The 13,344-nt window shown below is 40.7% G+C and overlaps 1 protein-coding gene across 13 annotated transcripts in view; it reads right to left on the reverse strand.

Moving 5' to 3' along the window:
- The window catches only part of baz2ba (bromodomain adjacent to zinc finger domain, 2Ba), a 252,745-nt gene that overhangs the window by 84,561 nt on the left and 154,840 nt on the right, over positions 1-13,344 (reverse strand). The window lies entirely within an intron of this gene.

The raw sequence follows: 13,344 nt of genomic DNA on the forward strand, positions 1-13,344 counted from the left end.
ATCTCAGGATTGTATTTGGTGACATATATGAACTTCGATAATAAATTTACTTTGAACTTTTAGCACCAAGCAACTGACCCTTATCGAAGGCCTTGCTAAAGTCCATGTAGACAACATCCACTGCCTTTCCTGGTAACCTTCTCAAAAATCTCGAAGATGGGTTAGACATGACCTATGACACAAAGCAATGCTGACTATCCCTAATTAGGCCCAGTCTATCGAAATATATACATATTTTGCCCCTTAGAATACCTTCCAATAAATTACCCACTTCTGATATCAGGCTCACTCCACAAATTTGCTCCTCTAAATCCCACTGGCTATTGGGAAGTCTATAATACAATTCCATTAATATGGCCATCACTTTCTTATTACTCAATTCCACCCATACAGCCCCAGTACACAAGGTCTCCAGTCTGTTCTATCTGAGCATTGCCATGACATATTCCCTGCCAAGTAATGCAACCCTCTCCATTTAATATCTCCCCTCTAACATAGCTAAAACAATAGAACCCCGGAACATTGATCTGCCAGTCTTGCCCTTCCCGCAATCAAGTCTCACTAATGACTACAATATCATAATTCCACATGGTGATCCATGCTCTAAAGCTCATCTGTCTTACCCACAATAGTGCTTGCATTAAAATAAACACAACTCAGAATATTACTCCCATCATACTCAATCTCCTAGTTCCTGTCTTTGTACGGAAACATATGAGCACAAGACACAGGAGCAGGATTAGGCCATTCAGCCCATCGAGTCTGCTCCGCCATTCCATCCTGGCTGATCCTTGATCTCACTCAATACCACACACCTGCCTTCTCTCCATATTCTTTGATGCCCTGACTGATCAGGAAACGATCAACTTCTGCCTTAAAGATATGTATGGACTTGGCATCGACCGCATTCCACATATTCAGTACTCCCTGGCTAAAAAAATTCCTCCTTACCCCTGTTCCATCCTTCAATTTTGAAGCTCTCCCCTCTAGTTCTGGATTCCCCCACCAAAAGAAACATCCTCTCCACATCCACCCTATCTAGTCCTTTCAATATTCGGTAGGTTTCCGCTGCCTCTCCTTTGTCCACTCTGCTTGTTATTTCCTCAAAGAACTCTTAACAGATTTGTCAGGCAAGATTTCCCTTGACAGAAACCATGCTGACAGACCTATTTTATCATTAGTCTCCAAGTACCTCGAAACCTCATACTGAATAATACTCCAACACTTTCCCAACCACTGAGGTTAGGCTAACTGGCCTACAATTGCCTTTCTTTTGCCTTCCTTCCTTCTTAAAGAATGGAGTGATATAACATTAACTTTCCCCACAATCACTCTGCTATCTACCCTGGCACTCTGGCTCCCATCCCCCTGCAGCTCTAGCAGACCTGCCCACAAGGATATTGGCCCTCCCCCAGTTCAGGTGCAAACTGTCCTACTGAACGAGACAAATGATCCAAAAATCATTGAACCCATGAACACTACCTCACTACTTTTTCAATTTCCATTTTTCACCAGTAATTTAACATATATATATATATACACATACACACACATATATATATATATATATATATATATATATATATATACACACACACACATATATACACACACACACACCAGACATCCCACCCTGCAAAAACTCATTTCAGGGAGGTCTCAACTGGAAGTCGCAACCTCATAGCAGCCTGTGTCAATGAATTTGTTAATTTTGCAAGACATCAGATTCACAAGTGTTTTGTGAGACAGCTGACTTCTGAATTCTGTCTTAATGTGATGCACCATGCTGAATACCCTTTCTACATCACAATTAGAATTTGGCAGCACCAAAAGCAGCTTCATCAACTGGCAGAGCTCTTTGAATCTCAGCTGCCCTGTGCTCACAGATTTTACTTTGGACAGCTTCCCCCAGAACTCATCAACTGGAAAACTTTTGTAGTTTGGCACCAGTCCTTCAAAGTTAGTTGAGACATAATCCAGGACTCACCTCAACATGTCTTTTACAGTCATTTAACCCACCATGGGCAATAGAAAAGTCACTGTTTCAAAAAGTGCAGCGAGCAACACTGTCATTATTTTTGACCCCTATTAGGCAGGGGTACACTTTAGTGTAGTCTGAGGTGAAATATGTTCTATATTTTTTTTTTGGAATACTCTGCCATGGCGCTGCAGGACACTAAACTGAACTGATGGACAATGAAAGACAGAGATCAGTTGACTGTAAAGCCCGCCCACAGAAAACTGATTGGTCTCGCTTTGTGCTAAGTAGACCTGTCAGGGTTGTTTTTATTTTCTTTTCTTTTTTTTTTGTGTCTCTCTCTCTCTCTCTCCCCCCCCCCTTCCCCCCTCCCCTCTCTCCTCCCCCCCTTTGCTCGTTCTCAGAAAAAATTGATTTCTGGGATATTGTACATAATTTGCGAGCGTCACGGAGCCGCTATCAACATGCGGGAGACTCCCGGAACTTCAGGGAGAGGTGGGATGTCCGATATATTACTTTTTTTTGTGTATATATATATATATATATATATATATATACACACACACACACACACAGAGTAATTCAGCTTCTTTTCTCTTATATATTGCAAAAGTTAGCAAATTTCACTACATATGCCAGTGATATTAAACCTGATTCTGAAAACCAAAGCCACCCTCCTGCACCATCTCCTTAGCCATGTGTTAAGCTATATTATCTTCCTATTTCTAGCCTCAGTAGTACATGATACAGGTAGCATATCTAACACCCTGGAGTCACTTTGCAAGGTCTCATCATCGGACCTATGTCACGTGGACTATGAACTCTGGCTGCTCACCCTCCCCCTCAATGCTATGGACTTGATCCAAGGTATTCCTGAGTTACATAGCACCCGGGAGTCTAATTCTCATCCACAGAACCAATGAATCCCCTGTTACCAGTGCTCGCCTCTTCTTGCCCTTCCCTGCTGAGTCACAAGCAAGCTTTTGTAAGTAAGACTTGATAGTGTATGTTTGCATACTCAACTCACTCAGTTGTTTAATTTGTAATGATTAGTCATACAGCACAGTGACAGGCCCTTCAATATACCAAGACAGGCCCATACAACAAACACCAATTTACACTGATCCTAATTTTTATTACATTTCCCCACTTATTAACTGTATTGACTGGCTGCATCATGACCTGGTATGAAAACACCAATGCCTTCATATGGAAAATCCTACAAAGTTTTGGGTTTGGGTATTTGATCCTCCACAATATTCCGCTTGGGAATTTAAACTGGAGGTGGCAGTGTTTTTTTTTAAAAACGAGATTCAGTTGCGAGCTCGACATCAACCCGGCACGGATGGAGAATGCGCTCGGGGGTGGTCTATCACTGGATCGAACTCGGGAACCTCCATTCTCAAGCCCAGCACTGATCTCGCTGTGCCACCAGCCGACTTGACCCAGTACTTCATCAGTAAAGCCTTCCCCATAATTGAGCACATCTACATGAAATCCTGTCACAGGAAAGCAGCATCCATCAGAGATCCTCACCACCCTCATGTTTTTTTTTCTTGCTGCTGCCATCAGGGAAAAGGTACAAGAGCCTCAGGACTCACACCACCAGGTTCAAGAACAGTTACTACCCGACAACCATCAGGCTCTTGAACAAAAGGGAATAACTACACTCACTTGCCCATCCATTGAGATGTGCCTACAGCCAATGATCTCACTTGAGGACTCTCTGTCTTGTTATTTCATGTTATCATTATTTATTGCTATTTATTTATATTTGCATTTGCACACTTTGTTGTCTTCCGCACTCTGGTTGATCTTTCATTGATCCAGTTATAGTTACTATTCTATAGGTTTGCTGAGTATGCCTGCAGGAAAATGAATCTCAGCATTGTATATGGTGACACATATGTACTGAGATAATAAAATTTACTTTGAACTCCACACCCACCCCCAGCCCCAATTTAGCACTAGTTTACAAACAGGTACAATTTACCTACAAAGCTGCATGTCTTGAGGATGTGGAAGGAGACCAGAACACTCGGTGGAAACCCACACAGTCACTGTGAAAACATTCCAACACCCAAAAAAAAAGCAATAGAGGTCAAAATTGAATACTGGTTACTGGAGATGTGAGACGGTGGCTCTAGAGGCTATACTGTGCCATATTCAATTCAACAAGCAAAAAGAATGCCTTTTATTTAAGAAAGTCTGTTCACCACACAAGATTCCACAACATACACTAAGACTTTCAGGTAAAGACAGAACTGTGTTATGGGAAGAACTCAATGCCTATAAAACAGAGTTAAGGTTCTAACTTACCCATAAAAATTGCCCATAGTGTACATTTGCTTAATATCGAACAGAAGAGCACAAGTCCCTTGGCTCCCTATATTGTGTCAAACTAATGAACCTAATAACACCTAATCCCTTCTGCCTGTCCATGACCCACCATTCTCTGCATACGTGTGTCTAAGAGACTTTTAAATGCCTCTATATTATCTTCCACCACCACTACCCAGCAGTACATTGCAGGCACCTGTGTAAAAAAAAAACTTCCCAGGCACATCTCCTTTGAACTCCCCTCTCACCTTAAAGCATGCCATCTAGTTTTAGAACTTGATCTTTGAAATTATTCCACAACGTCTTGAAGAAAATAAAATTTAGAACATATTTATTTTTTGTTAACTATTATCATTGCCATCTTCTTTTATTTGTGATTTATTTTAAATCATAATCTCAAAACCTTGCACAATTAAATAACCAACATGCCCACGCAATCACTATGATTTTATTTCGCACAGTCATATTCAAACACTTTAGCAAACTGGTTCTTTGCAGCAACCACAGATTATCAAAACAAAAGTACAGTGGATTCCGGTTAACTGGGGCACATCAGCACCTGTACATTTTCACACAATTAAGAGGCTGCCCCAATTAGCTGAAGCTTCATGGAAGTAACTAAAAAGGCATTTTAAAAAGACAAACTGAGCAACAAATTATGTATTTAAATGAAATACAGAACAAGTTAGAACACTACCAATACTATTACAGTATTATAAAACTGAATTAGCTCCAAATACTAATGACAGAGGAATTTATCCATGTCACATTCTTTTGACTGTAAATAAACAAAATCAGCTCAAACTTCTAATGTAGATAATGGACTGCCCTTATACTTTATTGTCTCTATCTCTGCCTGCCTCGATGTCGAAGGTCGAGGCTTGTCATCTGCTGTGGTTGATGTGGAAGGCTTGAAAAACGACAGTATGCTTGACGGCTTAGCCTCGTGCATTTTTCTATCATACAGTTCTTTGTAAGCACTCAAACCATCTTGCAAGTATGCCCTAAACCAACGTACCCTTTCAAAATTAAAGTCGTACTTTTCTGCAATCATTGCAGCGAAAATCTTATGCAGTTGCTTCACGTTCAGTTCCTGGACAACTTCACTTTCAGTCCGTTCGCTACTGCATTCTGTTTCGATTGTATCCTTTCCTCTTCCAATTGCATCATCTCTTCATCTATCAGTTCTTGGTCATGGGATGCCAAAACTTCTTCAGCATCATCTTCGTCAACTTCCACAAGCCAAACTCACTTTGTCCTTACTTAGTTCACCAGATCGGAAAGCTTAATTATGTCTAATTTTTCGCTGTGTAACACCCTTACGAGTTCTTTTAGGCTTTTCCGATACCTTAGAACTCATCTTGCCAATGGCTGCTCACAGGCACGTGTTTAAGCAATGCCAGCTAGAATGAAGTTCCGGAGGAGGAGGTTGGCTGTTCGGGGTGCGCGCTGCCTTTTTTCGTAACAGTGAAAACACCTTCTGTTAGCAAAAACAGGTAACTAATGCAGGTCTTTCATAACAGCAAGGCTTTGTAAAGCGAATGTTCAAAAAGCGGGGACACCTGTATCTCCAAGCCTGAATGCCTGAAACTGCAGTGAGTAAATCAGTTCTAAGTTGTCTTACTGCTCATCTCTTGCCAACTATCAGTGACAAAAATCACTGCTTTTGAAGACAAATACACACAATTGATGCTATTTTAAAGCTATTTGCTTGAAGGACAGTATAGCCATCTCATGGCCACACAAGTACACGTGGATGACACTAGTTAGAACCTGTTCGGCAACAGCTTCCTGCCCCAATTAATCAACAGCGTCCCAAATAAATGAAAGGAATCCCAGCTACTTTCTCAATTAGTTTTCACTCTTTAAGTGCTGTCCCAAATAAGTGGCTGCCCTGATTAACTGATGGCCCAGTTAACTGGAATCCACTGTATTTTGCTCCTGTTATTGGACAGGAATTTGCAAAGGCCAATTGGGAGAGTCAGTTAGCAAGTTTTCAAGAAGTCAGAGAAGTTAAATCAGAGCAAGGCCTACACAGTGAATGGTAAGCTGGGGAGAGACACAGAGACACAAGGGTACATGTATATTGTTCTCAATATACATGATGACACAATTAGGCAGGGTGGTGAAGACGGAATATAGCAGCTTGCAGTGCTTGATTGAGGCATTGAGTACAAGATCTTGGTGAGACTTGTCTCTATGCTACAAGAAAGAATGCAATTCAGCTAGTGAGGGTGCAGAAAAGATTCACAAGGATGGAAGGAATGAGTTACAAAGTGATATCATACAAACTGGGACTGTTTTCCCTGGAATGAAGGAAGTTGAAAAGCAACCTTATCAAGATTTATGATGGGCATAGATAGGTTATATAGCCTAAGTGCTTTACCCCAGATAAAACTGGAGGCATAGGGTTCTGGCGAGAGGGGAAAGATTTAAAGTGAACCCAAGGGGCAAGTTTTTCCTCTTGAGCTACAAGAGGAAGTGGTAGTGGAGGGTATCATTATAGCATGTGAAAGACATTTGGTCAGCTACATGGATGCAGGGGTTCTCAACCTTTTTTATGTTATAGACCCTTACCATCAACCGAGGGGTCCATAGACCCCAGGTTGGGAATCCCTGGTTTAGAGGGATATGGGCCAATTGCAGTCAAATGGGTCTAGCTCAGGTTGGCACGTATGGGTTGAGCCAAAGAGCCTGCTTTGTGCAACATAACTCTGACTCCACCAGCACACAAAATTGATGAGGTACCTTATATCATCAGGTTTAAAACCCAAATTTTGCTGCAATAGCAAATTTACAAAAAAGTGTTATAAACTATTACTTGCATTTATCTTCCAACAATACATTTGCACAATTACTGAAATACATTATAATAAATACTGTGACTAACACATCGATAGTGCTTTGGGTTAACAAAGAGTGGATGGACAAATTTTTAAGTGGCCCAAATTTTGTAGTTGGCAGCAAAGGAATAACTTTGGAAAAAAAGTGCCCACAAATACTTATCAGGTTCCAGAACGTTTACTGCCCAAGTCTAGTATAACCTTGAACTAACCCCATCATTTACAGCAACTAGCAAAGGTAAAACTACAAGCAGACTAAGCAGTCAATCAGACTGAGGAATTCTCAGACAGAAATCCAGAAAAGTCATTATAATTTGTAACTGAGTAAAGATTATAAAAGTGATTTCACAAAAAGCAAGATTATTTAGGCTAAACACTGAATAAAGATGACACTGCACACTTACAAAATTAATACCTTATGGGTCAGAACTGTTATTCCACATCTATACTCAACATACAGTACTGTACAACATGCAGTACTGTATAAAAGTCTTAGGTACTTGTAAAAAAAATTGTAAAGCAAAGATGGTTTTAAAGATAATGAAATGAAATGTTTTTAAATATCAAAAAATACTATAAAGTCCAGTAAACAGTAAAACACTAAATCAAATCAATATTTATTATGACCTTTAAAACTGCATAAATTTTCTTAAGTATATTGCTGTGCAGTTTTATAAAAAAAATTGGCTGGTAGATTGTTCCAAGCATCTTGGAGAACCTGCCACAGTTCTTCTGCAGACTTTGGCTGTCTCGCTTGCTTCTGTCTCTCCAGGTAATCCCAGACAGCCTTGACGATGTTGCATCTGGGCTCTGTGGAGGCCAGACCATCTGTTGCAGAACACCTTGTTTTTCTTTTCATTGAAGATACTGTAGGTCTTTATGGCATTGGTCATGTGTTTGGGGGTCACTGTCATCCTGCAGGATGAAGTTTGTATCAATCAGATACCTCCCATGGATGAGAATCTGTTTGCACTTTTCAACATTGAGGAATCCATTAATTCTGACCAGATCACCAATTCCATTTGCAGAAATGCAACCCGAACTTGCAGGAAAACTCCTCTGAGCTCCACTGTTGGCTGCAGATACTTATCTATGCAGAGATCACCAGCTCTTCTATGGACAAACTGCCTCCTGCTTCAGCCTCCTTCAAGTCAGTAGTTGTCTTTCAGGAAGAGTTACTGCCAAAATGCAATTCCTCCAAAGTTGAAACAAAGCCAAGAGATTCACATGTGCACGGAAACACAAGGACTGGAGTGCTGAACAATGGCAGCAAGTGCTCCAGACTGATATGTCAAAAAATTGAAATTTTTGGCTCAAACAGGGGGCAGTCTGAAGAAGAGCTGGATGAGTGTCTGCAGCCAAATGACAGAGGTCTCCTGCAGGTTCAGGCCTGCATTTTTGCAAATGGAGTTGATGATCTGGTCAAAATTAATGGAATCCTCAATGCTGAGAAGTACAAACAGATTATCAACCATCACACAATACCATCAGACAGGCATCTGATTGGTCCCAATTTCATACTGCAGCAGAACAATGACCCCAAACACACAGCCAAGGTCATAAAGAACAATCTTTAGCAAAAAGGAGAACAAAGAGTTCTGTAACAGATGTATTGCCTCCAGAGAGTCCTGATCTCAATATCATCAAGGCTGTCAGTGATTACCTTGAGTGACAGAGGCAAGTAAGACAGGCAAAGTGTGTAGAAGTATGGTAAATTCTCCAAGATGCTTGGAACAACCTACCATCTGACTCTCTTATAAAACTGCACAACAAAGTAACCCAAGATAAATGATGCAGTTTTAAAGGCAAAGGAAAGTTAACTTTAAAGTTCATAAAAAGTTCATTAAATAAAATTCTTCCATTATTTTTGAAAGCATCTTCGCCTTACAGATGTTTTTTACATGCACTGAAGATTTTTGCACAGTACTGTAGATTTAAGAATCATGGTTAACCCTTACACAATGCTAAAGCATCTTAAACAGCTTTAACACAGTAAACAATGCATAGAAAACAACTTGGCTTCATGTCAAATTGCATTGGTTCTGTGTACATTGCAACAATACATCTCCAGGGAGTGGGATATAAACCAAAATAATTTCCATACTTTAGCATTTAGCTGTGTCGGGGTTGCCATTTTTCTGCATGTAAAAAGATGCTGCAAACTGACAACTACAAATTCAGGAGTAATAATTTGCACAGATTAAAGGGGCTAAAACATTTATGCACGGTTATTTATTCATGTTTTAAAATTTGATCACAAATAGCTGCTTTTTTTAAAAAAATAACACAGAATTGATAATCATTGTTTAAAAGCAGCATTGCAGAAAATGCATTCTGCTAAAGTAGGGGCCTTTTATTTTGTTACAAACCCTGGACTCTGGCAAACTTTATAAGATAAAAGATTAGCTTTATTTGGCATATGTACAATAATGTGCAAAAGTCTTGCGCACATATTTATAGCTAGGGTGCCTAAAACTTTTGCGTAACAGTCATAGTCATACTTTATTAATCCCGAGGGAAATTGGTTTTCGTTACAGTTGCTTCATAAATAATAAATAGTAATAGAACCATAAATAGTTAAGTAGTAATATGTAAATTATGCCACTGGTAATTTTACAGTGTGTATTGCACTCTACTGCTGTCGCAAAATAACAACGATTTTCATGACAGATGAGTGATGCAGAAGTATGGCAAACCCGATTCTGATATGGGTCTCTCTTGTGGACCGAGAATGGAAAGCGGGTGGGGAGAGGGGAATCATGACTGGGAAAAGGGGAAGGGAGAGAGGAGGGAACAGGAAGCACTAGACAGACATTCTGAAATGATCAATAAACCAATTGCTCATAATCAAATGACCTTGCCTCGAGTCTCGGGGCTGGATGTGTCTGCACCCTCGCCACCCCCCCCCCCCCCGACCAGGCACTCTTTCTCTGCTACCTGTCCCACACCTCCCCGGTAGTGCTCCACCCTCACCATTCCCAACATCCTTTGCTCCTGACAGATTTACAAACTCGCTCTCTGCTCCACATCAACAACTACAGTACTGTGCCAGAAGTCTTAGGCATCCTAGTCTCACACACCCTAGCTGTGCAAGACTTTTTTTTCCACAGTACTGTACAGTGAAATGCTTTTTTTTTGCATCAATGACCGACACAGTCAAGAGTTTTTACTGGGGGCATCCCACAAGTGTCTCCATTCTTCCAGTGCCAACATAGCATGCCTACAACTTACTAACCTAACCTCATACGTCTTTGAATGTGGGAATAAACTGGAGCATGTACAAATTACTTACAGACAGTGGAAGAACTTGACCTTTTATCGCTGGCATTATAAAACATACACTAACCTCACGCTACAGTGCTGCTCCCTTTACTTTCGACAATAAGACATGGCTGTTAATACTTTTATTTAAGCAAAGTGGCAACATTAAAGGAAGGCTAATTTGACAAAGGAGCACAACAACGATTAGTTCCTCTTGCAAGAAACCTCCATGTAACATAGTGGTTACTTGAGCTCAGCACATCATGGAAACCAGCCTCCCCATTATGGACTCTTCTCGCTGCCTCGGTACAGCAGTTGGCAAAGACCCCACCCACCCCGAAGGTTCACACTTCACCCCTCTCCCATCAGACATGGGGTATAAAAGCCTGTCTAGGATACCATCAGGCTCAAGGCAGATTGAATTCCTGAATACAACAAGATGGATTCTTGACTTCATAGCCTACCATATGGTCTTGCACCTTATTGACGACATACACTGCATCTTCCTTCTAACACTTTAGCCTGCACTCTTATTGTTTTCCCTTGGAGTACCTCAATGTACTGTTGCAATAAATTGGTCTGTATGAACAACATGAAACATGAGCTTTTGTCACAGTTCCTCATTACATTTGACAATAATAAACCAATTTGCCAATTTAAAAGCAGATGGGCCAGTGCTGAATTCACAGTAATGGGGAACCCAAAAAAATTACCCTTGAAAGATACTACAGCCTTTGGCAAACAGTAACAGGCTTGATTCCATGTTAAAATGGTAGATAACAGTGAATCTATTTGCAACTATTGCCTTCCAAAATTAGGGCAATAACACATCTTTGAGCCAAGGAACATGCTGGTACTTTGAAACAGGGTGATTCACATTTTCATTAAAGCAAGGAATCCGATGAACAAACAATTGCCTTCTATTGAAAAATAAAAATTATTTGAATTCCTTAAAAGCTAGACAAAGCATGTTTCATGCAACTTGAAAAAACATTTCACATAGCCTTGAGAAATCATCAATTCACATTATAGCTAAATGACAAGCTACACATCTAAATGATTTAAATATATAGTACATACACCAAAAGTAACAGGCAAAATAACAAGACAAAAAAAGAAAAATGAATTGAAAGAATTCAATCCTCCTTTACTTTCCAAACCAGTCTTTCAATTATCAGCAAATCAAAGAAAGCCTGCTCACTCATCAACATTATTCCTGGCTGTTGTCCATGGGAATGGTACCAGAGGATTGGAGGGAGGATTGGAGGGAGGTGAATGTTGTTCCCTTGTTCAAAAAAGGTAGTAGGGATAGTCCGGGTAATTATAGACCAGTGAGCCTTACGTTTGTGGTGGGAAAGCTGTTGGAAAAGATTCTTAGAGATAGGATCTATAGGCATTTAGAGAATCATGGTCTGATCAGGGACAGTCAGCATGGCTTTGTGAAGGGCAGATCATGTCTAACAAGCCTGATAGAGTTCTTTGAGGTGGTGACCAGGCATATAGATGAGGGTAGTGCAGTGGATGTGATCTATATGGATTTTAGTAAGGCATTTGACAAGGTTCCACATGGTAGGCTTATTCGGAAAGTCAGAAAGCATGGGATCCAGGGAAGTTTGGCCAGGTGGATTCAGAATTGGCTTGCCTGCAGAAGGCAGAGGGTGGTGGTAGAGGGAGTACATTCAGATTGGAGGATTGTGACTAGTGGTGTCCCACAAGGATCTGTTCTGGGACCTCTACTTTCTGTGATTTTTATTAACGACCTGGATGTGGGGGTAGAAGGGTGGGTTGGCAAGTTTGCAGACGACACAAAGGTGGGTGGTGTTGTAGATAGTGTAGAGGATTGTCAAAGGTTGCAGAGAGACATTGATAAGATGCAGAAGTGGGCTGAGAAGTGGCAGATGGAGTTCAACCTGGAGAAGTGTGAGGTGGTACACTTTGGAAGGACAAATTCCAAGGCAGAGTACAAAGTAAATGGCAGGATACTTGGTAGTGTGGAGGAGCAGAGGGATCTCAGGGTACATGTCCACAGATCCCTGAAAACTGCCTCACAGGTGGATAGGGTAGTTAAGAAAGCTTATGGGGTGTTAGGTTTCATAAGTCGAGGGATAGAGTTTAAGAGTCGCGATGTAATGATGCAGCTCTATAAAACTCTGGTTAGGCCACACTTGGAGTACTGTGTCCAGTTCTGGTCACCTCACTACAGGAAGGATGTGGAAGTATTGGAAAGTGTACAGAGGAGATTTACCAGGATGCTGCCTGGTTTAGAAAGTATGCATTATGATCAGAGATTAAGGGAGCTAGGGCTTTACTCTTTGGAGAGGAGGAGGAAGAGAGCAGACATGATAGAGGTGTACAAGATAATAAGAGGAATAGATAGAGTGGATAGCCAGCACCTCTTCCCCAGGGCACCACTGCTCAATACAAGAGGACATGGCTTTAAGGTAAGGGGTGGGAAGTTCAAGGGGGATATTAGAGGAAGGTTTTTTTTATTCAGAGAGTGGTTGGTGCGTGGAATGCACTGCCTGAGTCAGTGGTGGAGGCAGATACACTAGTGAAGTTTAACAGACTACTAGACAGGTATATGGAGGAATCTAAGGTGGGGGCTTATATGGGAGGCAGGGCTTGAGGGTCGGCACAACATTGTGGGCCGAAGGGCTTGTACTGTGCTGTACTATTCTATGTTCTATGTTCATTATTTGTTTTACTTAAATGACTATAAATCAATGAAACAATGTTAAGAAAAATGCAGTTCTCAAATTAAGTTAGGTATAATGCTAAAGCTGTTCACAAAATATTAGACATCCCTGCAAGAACTTACTTCACATTCTATTCTAAAACCAGAGCTTCGAAGTGGAAATTTTGTTAATTTATTAGGAAACTGGGATTTATCACCTTTAGATATCAATTTTCAGAAATTTTAAC

Source organism: Mobula birostris, chromosome 6 (assembly GCF_030028105.1).
Source record: "Mobula birostris isolate sMobBir1 chromosome 6, sMobBir1.hap1, whole genome shotgun sequence".
Taxonomy (NCBI): Eukaryota; Metazoa; Chordata; class Chondrichthyes; order Myliobatiformes; family Myliobatidae; genus Mobula; species Mobula birostris.